The sequence below is a fragment of the Fringilla coelebs genome (assembly GCF_963513975.1).
Source record: "Fringilla coelebs genome assembly, chromosome: 8".
Taxonomy (NCBI): Eukaryota; Metazoa; Chordata; class Aves; order Passeriformes; family Fringillidae; genus Fringilla; species Fringilla coelebs.
In genome coordinates this window covers 36,165,059-36,180,312 of record NC_140066.1, presented here as the reverse complement: position 1 = coordinate 36,180,312, position 15,254 = coordinate 36,165,059, and positions in this window count along the sequence as shown.

Here is a 15,254-nt window from a genome sequence, read left to right as displayed (position 1 = left end):
GGACAGAAAATTCTGGGAGCAGCCTGGGAACAGGGCAGTGACACCTGGGAGCCTGGCTGGGAGGGGCTCCTGCTTTAAAGGCTTCAGAGGTGACTGTGCTGCTGGCTGAGCTCTCAACCAGCCTGAACCCCTCTGGCATTCTACAAAACCCCCTGGGGTAGAAAACATTTCGAGTTCCCCATTTTTCTTTCGTTTTCAGTCCCTTTGGGGGAGTTGGGCTCTCCTGTCCCTCAGCCTGCAGCTCTTCCCTGAGCCCACTGCTGGACCCCCAAATTCCCCACCCCACATCCCCTGTCTGGGGTGCCTGGGTGGGTTCCTGGTGGGTTCCTGGGTGGGTTCCTGGTGGGTTCCTGGTGGGTTCCTGGTGGGTTCCTGGCTGGGTTCCTGGGTGGGCTCCTGGTGAGTTCCTGGGTGGGTTCCTGGTGGGTTCCTGGCTGGGTTCCTGGCTGGGTTCCTGGCTGGGTTCCTGGGTGGGCTCCCGGGTGGGCTCCCGGGTGGGCTCCCGGGTGGGTTCCCGGGTGGGTTCCCGGGTGGGTTCCTGGCTGGGTTCCTGGCTGGGTTCCTGGTGGGTTCCTGGTGAGTTCCTGGCTGGGTTCCTGGCTGGGTTCCTGGTGGGTTCCTGGTGAGTTCCTGGCTGGGTTCCTGGCTGGGTTCCTGGCTGGGTTCCCCCCTTCCCCTTGCCTGTCCCCCAGCTCGGGCTGGCCCTGCATTTCTGGGAGCCAAATGGGGATATTGGAGTGGGGGGGTGAAGGAAGGGCTGATTGCAGTGCAGGACTCAGGGAGGAGAGAGGGGCACATGGCAAGAGCCACAGGAGGGAAACAGAGCTGGGAGCTCCCAGGGAGCCCTCTTTACAGGGCAGAGCTGTAAAGTCAGGGAATATTTGAGATTTTCCCTTCTTGTCCTTGCTCTGCCCACCTTAAACTGGAGTAGTTTTCCCAGCCCTTCTCCCCCTGGCAAATCCAGGCTCCCCTGGTGTGAGCAGAAGCTGTGACACTGCAGAGCAGGGGGTGAGGGAGCACTGAGCTCCCACTGGGGGGGATCCCAGACTCCTGGGAAGATGCCAAGGAGTGACATCCAAACAGCTCCCCCAGCAGAACCGCCACCATCATATTCTCTGAAATATCCTTTTGCTAGGATGTTTTCTCCTGAGAAGCTGAGAAGCCTCAGAGGAAAAGAAGAAAAATAATAATTATCTGCTGCTGTGGGATGCAACAGGTGGGTCTGGGATTGGGCTCATGTGGTTGTTTTTAATTAATGGCCAATCCCAGCCCGGCTGCCTCGGGCTCTCTGGTCACTCACAAGATTTTATTATCATTCCTTTTTCTTTCCTTTCCAGCCTTCTGATGAAACCCTTTCTTTTAGTATAGTTTTACTATATCACTTTCTTTCAATATAATATATATCACACAATAATAAATCAGCTTTCTGAAACGTGGGGTCAAGGTTCTCCTCTCTTCCCTCGCCCTGGGACCCCGAGAACAGCCCCCCCCCCGACCTCCCCTGCCTGCCTGGGCTGGGCTGGGCAGTGTCCCTGTGAGCCCACAGGGGTGTCCCCAGTGTCCCCCCCAGGACCCCAGAGCTCAGCAGTGCCTCCTGTTCCCTCTTTCACCACCTCACCCCTCCCAGCCCTTCCCCTTTAGCTCCCAGAGCCCTTCCCAGCCTCCCTTCCCAGCCCTCTCTGCTGAAATCTCTGCCCTGGTTTTTCCCTTCCACAAATAAATGATGGCCCTCACCAGCTGCATTTTAAAAAGCAGAATTTTGTTAGATACGACTCCATATTTTTTATCCTTTTTAATTTGCAACTCAATTTTCTGCCCCCGCTCCATCCCCAAGTAGCTTCTTCTTGGTAAAATATTTCCTGTAGAAGATGTTTTCTTTGTCTGGGCTCTCCCAGCAATATTTCTTATCAATTAGATAATAAATTATGTGTCTGACAACGTTGCTGAACTGGAGTTCGTGCTCACAGTGACTCCTGAAGAATCCCAAGTTAATCCATCCTGGGCAGTTCCCTTTGTTCCCTTTAGAGAACTGAGGAATCGATCAGTGCTGGGATTTCTGAGTGTGTCCCAAGGGATGACGTGGACAAGAGGGACCAGAGGAAAATCAGGGTCTCAACAGAGACTTCTTCAGAAAAATCTGAGATTTGCCTGAAGCATTACTGTCCTGAGCCCCTCCTGCTGGCAGGGGAAGCTCAGAGCCCTGCTGTCCCCTGCTGCTCTCACATCTCCCCCCAGGAAAGAGAAAAACCATCAAAACTCTTCAGAGGGCACAGAAATCCCAGGGCTGAGGGGAGCCCTGCTGGGCAAACCTCAGCTCCAGAGCCCCCTCGGGTGAGTCAGGCTCCTGGGAGGGCTGGGGCTCTCCCCTTCTGAAGGGCAAAGGATTCATCCAGAGGTCAGCAGCACAAACAGCCCCAGGAGGAGAGATCTGGGCTGCCCTGGCCAGCCCCTGCTGCTCTCTGCCCTCCTCAGTGGGGCTGGGAAAGCTGCTACCATGCACAGAACTGCCATCCCAGGGTGGGTGTGAGTCCATGCAGCCACAAACACAGCCACAAACACATCCAAAACACATCCACACAGCCACAACACAGCCACAAACACAGCCACACATCACAAACACAGCCACAGAGCCACAAACACAGCCACAAACAGAGTCACAAACACAGCCACAAACACAGCCACAAACACAGCCACAGAGCCACAAACAGAGCCACAAACACATCCATAAACACAGCCACACATCCACACAGCCACAAACAGAGCCACAAACAGAGCCACAAAGAGAGCCACAACACATCCATAAACACAGCCACACATCCACACAGCCACAAACACAGCCACAAACAGAGCCACAGAGCCACAAACACAGCCACAAACACAGCCACAAACAGAGCCACAGAGCCACAAACACAGCCACAAACACAGCCACAAACACAGCCACAAACACAGCCACAAACACAGCCACAAACAGAGCCACAAACACAGCCACAAACAGAGCCACAAACACAGCCACAACACATCCATAAACACAGCCACAAACAGAGCCACAGAGCCACAAACACAGCCACAAACAGAGCCACAGAGCCACAAACACAGCCACAAACACAGCCACAACACATCCATAAACACAGCCACAAACAGAGCCACACAGCCACAGAGCCACACAACACAAACAGAGCCACAAACAGAGCCACAAACAGAGCCACACATCACAAACACATCCACAGAGCCAGGCTGGACACTGGGGCTGGAGCAGCTGGGACAGGGGAAGGTGTCCCTGCCATGGCAGGGGTGGCACTGGGACAGGGGAAGGTGTCCCTGCCATGTCTGGGTGGCACTGGGACAGGGGAAGGTGTCCCTGCCATGGCAGGGGTGGCACTGGGACAGGGAAAGGTGTCCCTGCCATGGCTGGGGTGGCACTGGGACAGGGGAAGGTGTCCCTGCCATGGCTGGGGTGGCACTGGGACAGGGGAAGGTGTCCCTGCCATGGCAGGGTGGTGTTTAAGGTCCATGGGTTGGTTGAAGATCCTTTAGGCTGGGATTGTGCCCGTAGAAGGTGGCAGAGGGGTGCCAGGGCAGGCAGAGGGGCTCAGCCCTGGATCCAGAGCAGAGGAAGGAATGCCCCAGGAATGGCCCAGCACAGAGCAGGGGCTGCCTCCTCTCTTTTCTGTTCTCTCCCTGGCTCTGTGGCTGCTGCAGTCACTGCTCTCCTTTCAAGCCTGCCCTGCTCTGTCTCTGGGAGAGGGGAGTGTGGGGAAGGAGAGGGAGCAAAGGCAGACAATGATTTCCTGCCTTCCCTCTCGTACCTCCCCGAGGCAGCTGCAGCTCAGTCCCAGGGGTGCACATCACCTGCAGCAGGAATTCTTACATGGCATATGGAAAAAGCAGGAGGGGAAAAAGGAGAACAACAAACAACATTAAAAAAAAAAAAAAAATCAAATATTAAAAGGGGGAGGAAAAAAGATGCAAAACTAATAAAGGAACCTGCAGCAGGAAAGGGCCCCTCCCCGAGCTGTGGTGTCCCAAATTCCCTGTCCAGAGGAAAATCACTCCTGAGGTGCTGTGACACCACCAGGGGCTGGTGACATCCTGCCAGAGCCAGGCACAGCCACAGGGGCCTGCTGCTGCTCAGGGATGATAAATCCTGGAAGCACGGGAGGCTTTGGGCTGAAGGGACCTCCAGGGACGCCTCCCACTGGACCCCACAACAACTTCCAGGCAATGGCACCCGAGCTTTGCCCGTTTTGCACCATTACTGGGGAGTTTTGGGGCTGTTTTCCTGCAGTCAGGCCCCTGTTCCTCAGACCTGAGCACCCCAAGGAACATTTTCTGAGCCAGCTCAGTGCATCTGAACACAGACTCAGCCCCTGGCAGCCCCTGCCCTGCTCCCTGGACAGAGCCACAAAGGGCTTGGGGCTGGCAGAGCTCCCAGGATGTTCTGGGCTCTCCAACTTCTCCAATACCTCAGGATGTTCTGGGCTCTCCAAATTTATCTCCAATACTTCAGGATGTTCTGGGCTATCCAACTTCTCCAGTACCTCAGGACATTCTGAGCTCTCCAAATTTATCTCCAATACTTCAGGATATTCTGAGCTCTCCAAATTTATCTCCAATACCTCAGAATGTTCTGGGTTCTCCAAATTTATCTCAAATACCTCAGGACATTCTGGGCTCTCCAACTTCTCCAGTACCTCAGGACATTCTGGGCCCTCAGGATCTCCACATCAGGGATCCTCAACCCCAGAGCTCATCAGGCATTGCCTGAATTTGCCCCAAACCCTTTAAGAGCACAAGAATCTGTTTTGGCAGCCAAACTCCCAAGAACTGATGGCTCCAGGGAAAAAGCTTTCCTTGCACATCGTTTCCAGCACTGCCAGTTCCCTGGGAATTCAGGAAACTGCAAAAATGAGCAAATATTTGATTTTTAAATCATTCAGTTGTGGGGTTTTTTTGCAGTCTCTTCTTCTGAAAGCCGTTAAAGGAAGCCTAAGGGATTGTCATTTTTTGTGGGAAAAAATACCCCCATAACCTGGGAGTTCTGTCACTCACCAAGAACAGCAGCATTGAGCTGAACCAAACCCCAAACTGGGACAAGCAGCCCAAGCTGAGGCAGTGACTGGCAGAGGGAATAATTAGAATTACAGAATCACAGAATATCCTGAGCTGGAAAGGACCCCCAAGATCATCCAAGTCCCACTCCTGACCCTGCCCAGAGAAGAAAAAGGATAATAAACCCTGGAAACATCAACCTGGCAAGGCAATTACAGCTTCTGTGTCTCCCTGAAAAGGCAGGGAAGAGCTCCCTCCAAGGGGAATCATCTCCCTCTTTCAATGGGAGGGCTTCAGCGACTGCAGTCACGAGAAAAATATGAGGAGAGTTTTTATAAAGGCTCAGGAACAAAGCAATAAAAGGATCATTTGCTTAATTCCATCATTACCAGCAGCAGGTGTCCATGGATGGAATCAGAATATCAATTTGGGAGGCCTTTTTCCCATTAAAATGAGGGGGAAAGACAATAACCAGAGCCCCTTTTCTGTGCTTTTATGGTTTTCAGCCCCACGAGGGGTTTGTTTGCAGCTCCAGCATCAGGAGCTCTCTGTGCAGGAGCAGCTGGGGGAGCCAGCCTGGCTCTCCCACGGGATTTGGGAACCTCTGGACACCTCTGGTGAGCTTCCCTCAGCTCCCTGGTGGGTCAGGGTGCTGCCTCAGGTTTGGCTTTTCTGAGTTTCACATTCTGTGCTGCTTTAGTGTGTGGGGCTGGGCTCACATCAGGGATGCTGAGCTCTGTGCACAGAGCAGGGAGACAAAACAATTCCTGCTCCAGCTGGGCACCAAGGACAAATGAGCCAAATCTCAGGCCAGGAGCACAAACCCCGTGGGCTGCAGAGAGAAAAACAAGCAGGGTGGGACTGCAGGGGCTGAAGCTGGGATGGGACAATGAACTGCAAGGTGCAAATGGAGCAGAGCTGATCCCAGGGAGAGACCCCGTGCCCGGCCGGGCATTTTGGGGCCATTTTGGGTCATCTTGGGTGCAGCCCTGGCTGGGCTCTGGTGCTGCCCCAGGTGGGTGCATGGAGGAGATCCTTTGGATAAATCCCTGCTTTATTCTGGGACTCTGCCCAGCTTTATTAGGTCAGCTCTCACAGGTCATCAGTGGCTGCTCAGCTCCTCATTCCAGGTTCCCATTCCTCTCTTGGCTTGGGGCTGCAGAGCTGGCCCAGCCCAGGAGGGACCTGGAGCTGCTGGGGAGAATCCAGAGGAGGCCCCAAATGCTCAGAGGATGGAGGGGGGCTCACCTGGGGAGGCTCACCTGGGGGGGCTCACCTGGGGGGGCTCACCTGGGGAGGAGAAGACACCTCTGAGAATTGCTTGGCTGGGACTCAGCTGGAAGAAGGGAAGGAAACCACTCTGATCTTCAGCACAGCTCCCAGCCTGGAATTTGTTCTGTGTTCACATTAGAGATGGAAAAAGCAATTCTGTGGGGTCAGCTGGGGTCAGAGCCATAATCTAACAACCATCCCTTAATGAGGTCTAATGAGGGATCAGAGGGAGCTGGGGGACAGCCAGCAGGGAAAGGTGAAATCCTGGAGCTGCTGTTACAAGAACGTTTCAAACCCCAAAAACTCTTTGAGCAGCTCCTCTGCTGGCTCCTGGAAATGTGTTAAATTACTGGAGTCACTCGGAATGTGCCGGGGAAAAAAGCTAAGAGGTGAATTCATGAACTTGCAACAGGCCTAATTGGTGAAATACTAATTATCTCCCAGCTCCTCAGCCTGGATCTGAGACACTGGAGCAGCTCCACTAATTAGGGCATGGATTGATAAGGAGAAGGGAGCATTTCAGCGGGAAAAAAGAGGTGCTGGAAGAGAACATTTTCAATTCAATTATTATTTGATTAGGTGAGAAAATCAACACTAAAAAATGCCAGGCTTGGCTCTGCTCCCTGGAGGACAGAACCCCAGGATTCCTGAGGCTGGAAAAGCCCTCCCAGCCCAATCTGTGCCCTGTCCCCAGCCCAGAGCTCTGAGTGCCACCTCCAGGGGACACCTCCAGGGCTGGGCACCCCAACCCTCCCTGCAGAGCCTGCCAACCTTTTTCCCCCCAGCAATTCCCACAGCTGGCCAGGGGCTCAGAACAGCTGCAGACCTGCCTGGCCACTGACTCCTTCCTGTGGGAATTGGGGACATCCCTCTGTCTGTCCTGCATGGCTCCAGCCCCTGCCAGGGGGCTCAGAGACCCTGGCACAGAGCCCAGACCCTGTGCCTTTGACCTTGGCCCACGGGAAAAATTCCCAACCTTAGAGGAGGATTGAGCAGCCATGAAAGTTTAAGTAGAATGATAGCTAGTTTGTCACAGGGGGAAAAAAGATTTGTGGGGTTTTAGAATGGGGGGTTGGGGTCCCAAGATGGGGGAATTTGGGTGTACCCTGTCCTTTTTCCTTCTTCTTCCTGGCCTCCACCTTCTGGGTGATGGTGGCACTTTGGATTGGTTTGGAGTAGAAGCTCAGTGTCTGACACAGGTGATGGGCATTGGGAAGTTATGGTAAATATTGTACACAGAGTTTTTAGTATAAAGAGATAACACTGCCCCAGGGCAGGCAGAGTGTGTCTGTCTGTCCTGCTGAACGGACTCAGCTGGACAGGAGGAAGAATTTTATAGATAAGGAACAATGAACACCCTTGAGAGCGAGAGCTGAAGAGCCCTGACTCCTTCTTGGAGCGCTGGGCTGGGAAAAGAGACTTTGTGAAATATCCTGGGGTGGCTGTGAGCAGCAGAGATTCTGAGAGTTCCCTCTGAAATCCTCCCACAACCACCCAAAGTGGGCAAAGGGATTCCATGGAGCACCTGGGATCCCTGGCGCTGCAGGGCTGGGATGGACCCTGCCACCCCAAACACCCCTGGTCCATGGCAGGAGGGGCCAGGGGCACATCTCGGATTCCTGAGCTCTGCTGTAAAGCCAAACAATCTGTGGTTTATATTGTACATTTTATATTTTACTTCCTTATTTTACATTTTATATTTTACGTTTTGTATTTTACATTTTATATTTTACGTTATATATTTTATGTTCTCTCCAGGTACTGGCGATAGGGCTGTGGAGATTTCCCTCCACCTCCTGGAGAAAAAGAAACTGCCAGGAAACATCCTGGAATTTCACTCTGAGGTGAGTCAGAAACCTCTGGAGAGCTCATCAAGTGTTGGAATCTTCCCAATAAAAGGTTTTTCTCACTGATTTGGTAAAACCAGCTCTCAGCTTCCTCCCCACCCATCCCAGCTGCTCTCCCCTGGCATTTCCCACCCTTTTATTCCCGGGGTTTTCCTCCTGTGATCCCCTGCAGCCCCTCTGCTGCTCCTCACAGCCCTGCCTTAATTAAATCACCCCAGGCAGCAGATTGGGCTGATCTCCATACCCTTGGTTCTCCACCAGCAGGACAAGCCCAGGCTGATTTAAGGAGCCTTTTCCCCTCTTTACAGAGAGAAAAAAGCAAATCCCATTAATCCTTCATTATCTTCACTGCGGTGCTTTGGAGCACAGAGCAATTTGCAATGAATTCTGTCACCTCCCTGACCACTGCTCCCTAACTCAGGCAGCCCTGCTTGCACTTGGAGCTTTATTTTTTGGGTTTGTTTCAGGTTAGGGTTCAGTATTTTGCAAAATTAAAAATTCTACAAAATGCTTTCACTGGTATTTACTATTTTATTAAAAATTAAAAATTATTCCGTGTTTAGTAAAATTAAAAATTCTACAAAATTATTTTAGTGGTATTTACTATTTTATTAAAAATAAAAAAATGATTCAGTATTTTGTAAATTAAAAGTCCTACAAAATGCTTTCACTGGCATTTACTATTTTATTAAAAATTAATTTTCTTTGCCCAAAAAATTTCTCTTTTAACCCAAATTGATTCACTTTTCCCTACTCAATCCATGGTAAAGCAACCCATGATTTTAGCAGCAGATTTTGTAGCTTTGTGCTCTTACACAGAAAATTCCTGCAGGACCAAGGGACACCATCCCCCAGAGGGAGTGACACACACACTGCCCAGATATCGGATATGAATAGCAAGGTTTGCAGTTGTTTTCCAGGGAGGATCCTCAGGTTGTGGTGGTTTTTCTTCTTTTCTTTCCATGAAGCCTTGGAAATGGAGAGATCCCAGTGGACTGGAAATGGAGAGATCCCACTGGACTGGAACTGGAGAGATCCCAGAGCACTGGAAATGGAGAAATCCCAGTGGACTGGAACTGGAGGGATCCCAGTGGAATGGAAATGGAGAGATCCCAGTGGACTGGGACTGGAGAGATCCCAGTGGACTGGAACTGGAGAGATCCCAGTGGACTGGGACTGGAGAGATCCCAATGGACTGGAACTGGAGAGATCCCAGTGGACTGGGACTGGAGAGATCCCAAAGGACTGGGACTGGAGAAGCCCCTGGAAGCTGGCAGCACTGGGGCTGGGAGCACCTGGGAGGCCAAAGGGGGCAGGGAGGGACCAGCCCCAGGGACAGTGGCACGAGCAGTGACAGGCAGAGGGCCAGGATATTTCCTGGCAGTTTCTTTTTCTGCAGGAGGGGGAGGGAAATCTCCACAGCCCCTTCGCCAGTACCTGGAGAGAGTGTAAAATATAACACGTAAAATATGGAAGTGAAATAAAAAACGCAAAATACAAAATGCACATTGCTGTCCTTTTAGATCCCTCTAGGGGTGTGTCACCTGTGTGTGAGGACGTGGGAGTCACTGGGGTTTGAATGGTGCAGGAATGATACATTTACAGGGTAAAATAGAGATTTTAGGGCTTTGGTACAAGGGGGTTATGGAGACAAGATGGAGGAATCAGGGCCTGTCTAGTGGTTCTTCTTTCTTCTTCTTGTCATCCATCTTCTGTGTGATGTTGGCACTTGTGGATTGGTTCACGGTGAAGGTGCACTTGTTAATAAGGGTGAAAGGTATTGGGAATAAAAGGTAAATGTGTTATAGGTAGTTTTTACTATAAAAAGAAACTGCCCCGTGGGCGGTCAGAGTGCCTTTGGCTGCCTTGCTGGTCAGATCCCAGCTGGGCAGAGAGAAAATCCTGTAGATAAGAAATAATAAACAAATCCAAAGACAAAAACCCAAAGAGCCCAGACTCGGCCTTTGAAGCTCGGCCTGCCACAGAACCACCCTGGGCGTGTCTGGGCAGAGACAGACAGCCGGCAGGACACACGGACACGGCTCTGCCCGGGGTGTTTGCTGCTTCCCTGCCCTCCAATCCCCCTTTCCAGGAAAGGCTGCTCCCTGAGGGAACCCCCTTTGCACAGCCCACGGCAGCCCTGGCACCCGGGAGTGTTTGTGGGATGGAAATCAAAGCCCGAGCACGCAGGCAGCCAGGCTGGGGCTGTGCCAGGCAGCAAACACCTGCAGGTGTCACTTCCAGCCTCGTCACTGTCACACACAGCCAGGGCTGGCAGCTGGGCAGCACCTGGGCAGGTTCCACAGGTGATGGGGATGGGAGGGAGCCTCTCACAGCCTGGGGCTGGGGAACCTCTCACAGCCTGGGGCTGGGGAACCTCAGTGCCTGCAGCTGGTGCTGGGGCCAGCACCAGGAGAGTGACACAGAAAGGGTGGGTTGGGTAGGAGGGACCCCAAATCCCACCCAGTGCCACCCTGCCATGGCAGGGACACCTTCCCCTGTCCCAGCTGCTCCAGCCTGGCCTTGGGCACTGCCAGGGATGCAGGGGCAGCCCCAGCTGCTCTGGGCACCCTGTGCCAGGGCTGCCCACCCTGCCAGGGAACAATTCCCAATTCCCAATATCCCACCCAACCCTGCCCTCTGGCACTGGGAGCCATTCCCTGTGTGCTGTCCCTCCATCCTTGTCCCCAGTCCCTCCCCAGCTCTCCTGGAGCCCCTTCAGGTGCTGTGAGGCCACTCTGAGGTCACCCCAACCTTCTCCTGTCCAGGTGAGCCCCCCAGGTGTCCCAGCAGAGCTGCTCCATCCCCTGAGCGTTTGGTGTCTCTGGGTTCTCCAGCAGCTGCAGGTCCCTGCTGGGCTGGGCTCTGCAGGTGGGGCTCCAGAGATGCCCAGGATGAGACAGAGGCCAGGAGAGGACACAAAATCCATTTCCCATTGATTGGGATGTTGAACATGGTTATTCTACAGAGCAGCACAACAAAGCTGAGCCTTTTGTTCAAACCCTTCAGAGTGTGGCATTGGGTGGAGGGGGAAGGGCTGGGAGTGCTGAGGGCAGGAATACAGTGAATTATCTCCTGGGGGCTGCCGGGCTTTTAATGAAGCAACACAGAACAGGAACTCCAAGCCAATTAACGTTTCTCAGCTGTCAAACCAGCCTGACAGCAAAAATCATGGGATCAATGGGGATTGTTCACCCGGGAGAGGAGGAGATCCAAGGTGACCTCACTGAGCCCTGCCAGGGCATGAAGGGGCTCCAGGAGAGCTGGAGAGGGACTGGGGACAAGGATGGAGGGACAGCACACAGGGAATGGCTCCCAGTGCCAGAGGGCAGGGCTGGATGGGAGATTGGGAATTGGGAATTGTTCCTGGCAGGGTGGGCAGCCCTGGCACAGGGTGCCCAGAGCAGCTGGGGCTGCCCCTGGATCCCTGGCAGTGCCCAAGGCCAGGCTGGACACTGGGGCTGGAGCACCTGGGACAGGGGAAGGTGTCCCTGCCATGGCAGGGTGGCACTGATGGGATTTGGGGTCCCTCCCACCCAAACCAGTCTGGGATTCTGGGGGGAACCCTGTTTATTAGAGGCAGCCATCTGGAACTGCATTCACCTTGTGCTCTTCGTGCTAAAGGACAATTATCCAGCTTTACCTCTCCCTCAGGAATCTCCCCAGTTTCTTTTTCCTCCAACTTTTTTTTTCTGGAAGAAGCAGCAGTGAGTCCATAAAGAGAGGAAGGGATTTAAATGAAGTGATGGATGAGCTTGGTGTGCAGGGGGAGAGTTTGGGATGGAGAGGAGCCTGGCTGAGCCTCTCCTGCATCCCTCCCCTGGGAGCTCCAGCAGGGTTTTCCATCACCTCCTAAGTGCCCCATGCCAAAGGTTATTTCACTCCTTGCAACCTGTAATAAAGATTTACTCGAAGCTGTAGAGCAGAAAAATGTTAGCCCGTGATTATGATTCCCTTTACGCCGAGTCTGACAGGAGCCTGTAAATCCAACATTTACATGGGAAAAAACTGCTGAAAACAGGAACCAATAAAATCCCCAACACCTCCAGAATCAGGGCAGCTCCACACCCAGGAACCCCAGGGGAATTTTAAGGAGAAAAGGATGAATCTTTAAATTTGCAAGGAGAAAGCGTTAGGATTAACGCTGCTCCTCTAAGGACATTTTAAACTGCAGGCAGGGATTTGTGCAGGTACTTTAGGCTCAGCTTTGGGACCAGTTCCAAGGTGAAAAAGTCTCACTGTTCCTTGTGTGCCCAGCACAGACCTGCTCAGCTGCTGCCAGCAGAAATCCAAAGAGCTTCCATGTCACCACCATATATTCTGAAAAATCCCTTCGCCAGGATTTCTTCTCCTGGGAAGCTGAGAGGCCTCAGAAAAAAAGGAAAACAATAATTGTGTGATTGCTTCTCCTGTGTTTGGCTGCTTTGGAATGTGGTTGGACATTGTCACCAACTGGTCATTGTTTGATTGGTTTCATGTGAATTGTTTTAACTTAATGACCAATCACAGCCAGCTGTGTCAGGAGTCTGGAGAGTCATGAATTTTTCATTAGTATCTTGTTATGCCTTTTGTAAGTATCCTTTCTCTATTCTTTAGTAGAGTTTCAGTATAGCATTATAATATAATATAATGTAATGTAATGTAATGTAATGTAATGTAATGTAATGTAATGTAATGTAATGTAATATAATATAATATAATATAATATAATATAATATAATATAATATAATATAATATATTAGCCTTCTAAGAACACGGAGTTTCTCAGATTCTCAGTTCCTCCTTGGTCCTGGGCACCCAGCAAATCCCTCACTTCCACATGCAGCAAAGGCAGGAACTGCAGCCAGGGAATTCACCACCACTCTTCCCACAGAGCAAATCATTCCAAGGCCATGTTCAGGGGGTCAGCACAGGCTCTGGAATTTCCATGGGCTGAGGGAGACAGGAACAAACCTGGGAAAAAAGGAAGTCATTCTCTGGCCTTTATGCAGGGGCTGAGAGGAGGTGCTGGATCCAGGGACTTTTCCCACTGTGCCCGTTTAACTCCATGAGAAAATCCCAAATCCTCCTCTCAGTTTTCCTAATAAGACATGAAACAACATGATGTGGACTCGCTGCTCTTTCCAAGGTAAAAAAGGGAAGTTTATTTTCTGACTCTAACATTTATAGAGCTCCCAAAGTGACCCTGGGTTGCAGGGTGACAGTGCCACCTCTCCAGTGACACTGCACAAACCAACAGCCCATCAAATTTCTCCTCCTCCATAAAAGAATGCAAAACAATGAGTGATTTACAGAAAGTGTGGGAGACACTTCATTCATTTACATTCATTACAGGAATGCAAACATCAGAAGGCTTAGAAAACCTTAAAAAATCAGGGTGAACTCAGTGCCACCGGAACTGAGCTGCACAGAGCAGAGCAGCAGCTTGAAGCTGAACTGGGGGAGGTTTCCCAGTGTCCTTTCCTGGTTCTGCAGCCTTCCCTCAGTAAGGAAAGGAGAAGGGGGTGCTGAGCTGGGCTGGGCTGGCTCTGTGACCCCAGCACCAACATCCACCCTGTGGAATTTGCAGGCAACCTCCACAAGGGAAGAGATGAGAACCTTGACTCCACGTTTCAGAAGGCTGATTTATTATTTTATGATATATATTATATTTAAAAAATGATCTATTAAAACTATACTAAAAGAATAGAAGAAAGGATTTCATCAGAAGGCTTGAAAAGAATAGAAAGGAATGATAATAAAATCTTGTGAGTGACCAGACAGTCCGAGGCAGCCAGATTGGGATTGGCCATTAATGAGACACAACCACATGAGCCCAATCCCAGCCCCACCTGCTGCTTCCCACAGCAGCAGACAATCCCTGTTTGCATTTCCTTTCTGAGGCCTCTCAGCTTCTCAGGAGGAAGGATCCAAGCAAAAGGATTTTTCATAAAATATGTCCATGACACCACCCCTTGGGCTGAACGCCATGGAGCAGCAAACCTGGGGGAATTCAGGACGTCCCTCTGTCTGTCCTGGATTGCCAGGACCCCTGCCAGGGGGCTCAGAGACCCTGGCACAGAGCCCCAGACCCTGTGGCTTTGGTTATGACCCATGGAAAAAGTTACTGACCTTAGATGAGGATCTGCCAGCCACGAAAGTTTAAGTGGAACAATAATTAGTTTGTCACATGGTAAAAAATAGATTTTTTTGGGGGTTTTTAGAGTGGGGTTCAGGAGGCAAGATGGAGGATCTGGGCATGTCCTGCCTTTCTCCTTCTGCTTCCTGGCCTCCACCTTCTGCTGTGATGGTGCCACTTCTGGATTGGTTTGGAGTAGGAGCTCAGTGTCTGACACAGGTGATGGGCATTGGGAAGTTATGGTAAATATTGTACACAGAGTTTTTAGTATAAAGAGATAACACTGCCCCAGGGCAGGCAGAGTGTGTCTGTCTGTCTTGCTGAACGGACTCAGCTGGACAGGAGGAAGAATTTTATAGACAAGGAACAATGAACACCCTTGAGAGCGAGAGCTGAAGAGCCCTGACTCCTTCTTGCAGCGCTGGGCTGGGAAAAGAGACTTTGTGAAATATCCAGGGTGGCTGTGAGCAGCAGAGCCCCAGACAAAGCCTGCAGTGGGCTGGGTGGGACGGGCCTGGAGCCCCCCAGGGACAGGGACCCCTGCCCTGCCAGGCTGTCCCAGCAATACTCAATATCATGGGAAGGACCAGGGCTGCCTGTGACCCAGAGACACCCAGACCATCCTGAGCACCCAAACGGGATCTTGGTCCTCCCAAAGAAGAGACATTTCCACTGCAATCTGCAATTCCTGCCCTTCTCACTCCTCTGCACGTTTGCCATGAATCTTTTATGAGCACTTCATTAGGATTTCAGAGAGGCTTTCTCCAGCCAGCAGTGAAATACTCCAGCCTTGGTTTTATGGAGTGGTGCAAAAATGGGAGTATTCCGTCCGTGGTTGGAAGTTGAGAAACTGCATTTTTAATGGGGCTCTCCTTAGGTGAGTGGAGTTTACTCTCATGCTTTTGTTAGACTTTATTTTCAGTTCTGAGATGTTTTAATGCCTTGTTTGAAACACAATAAGGTGATA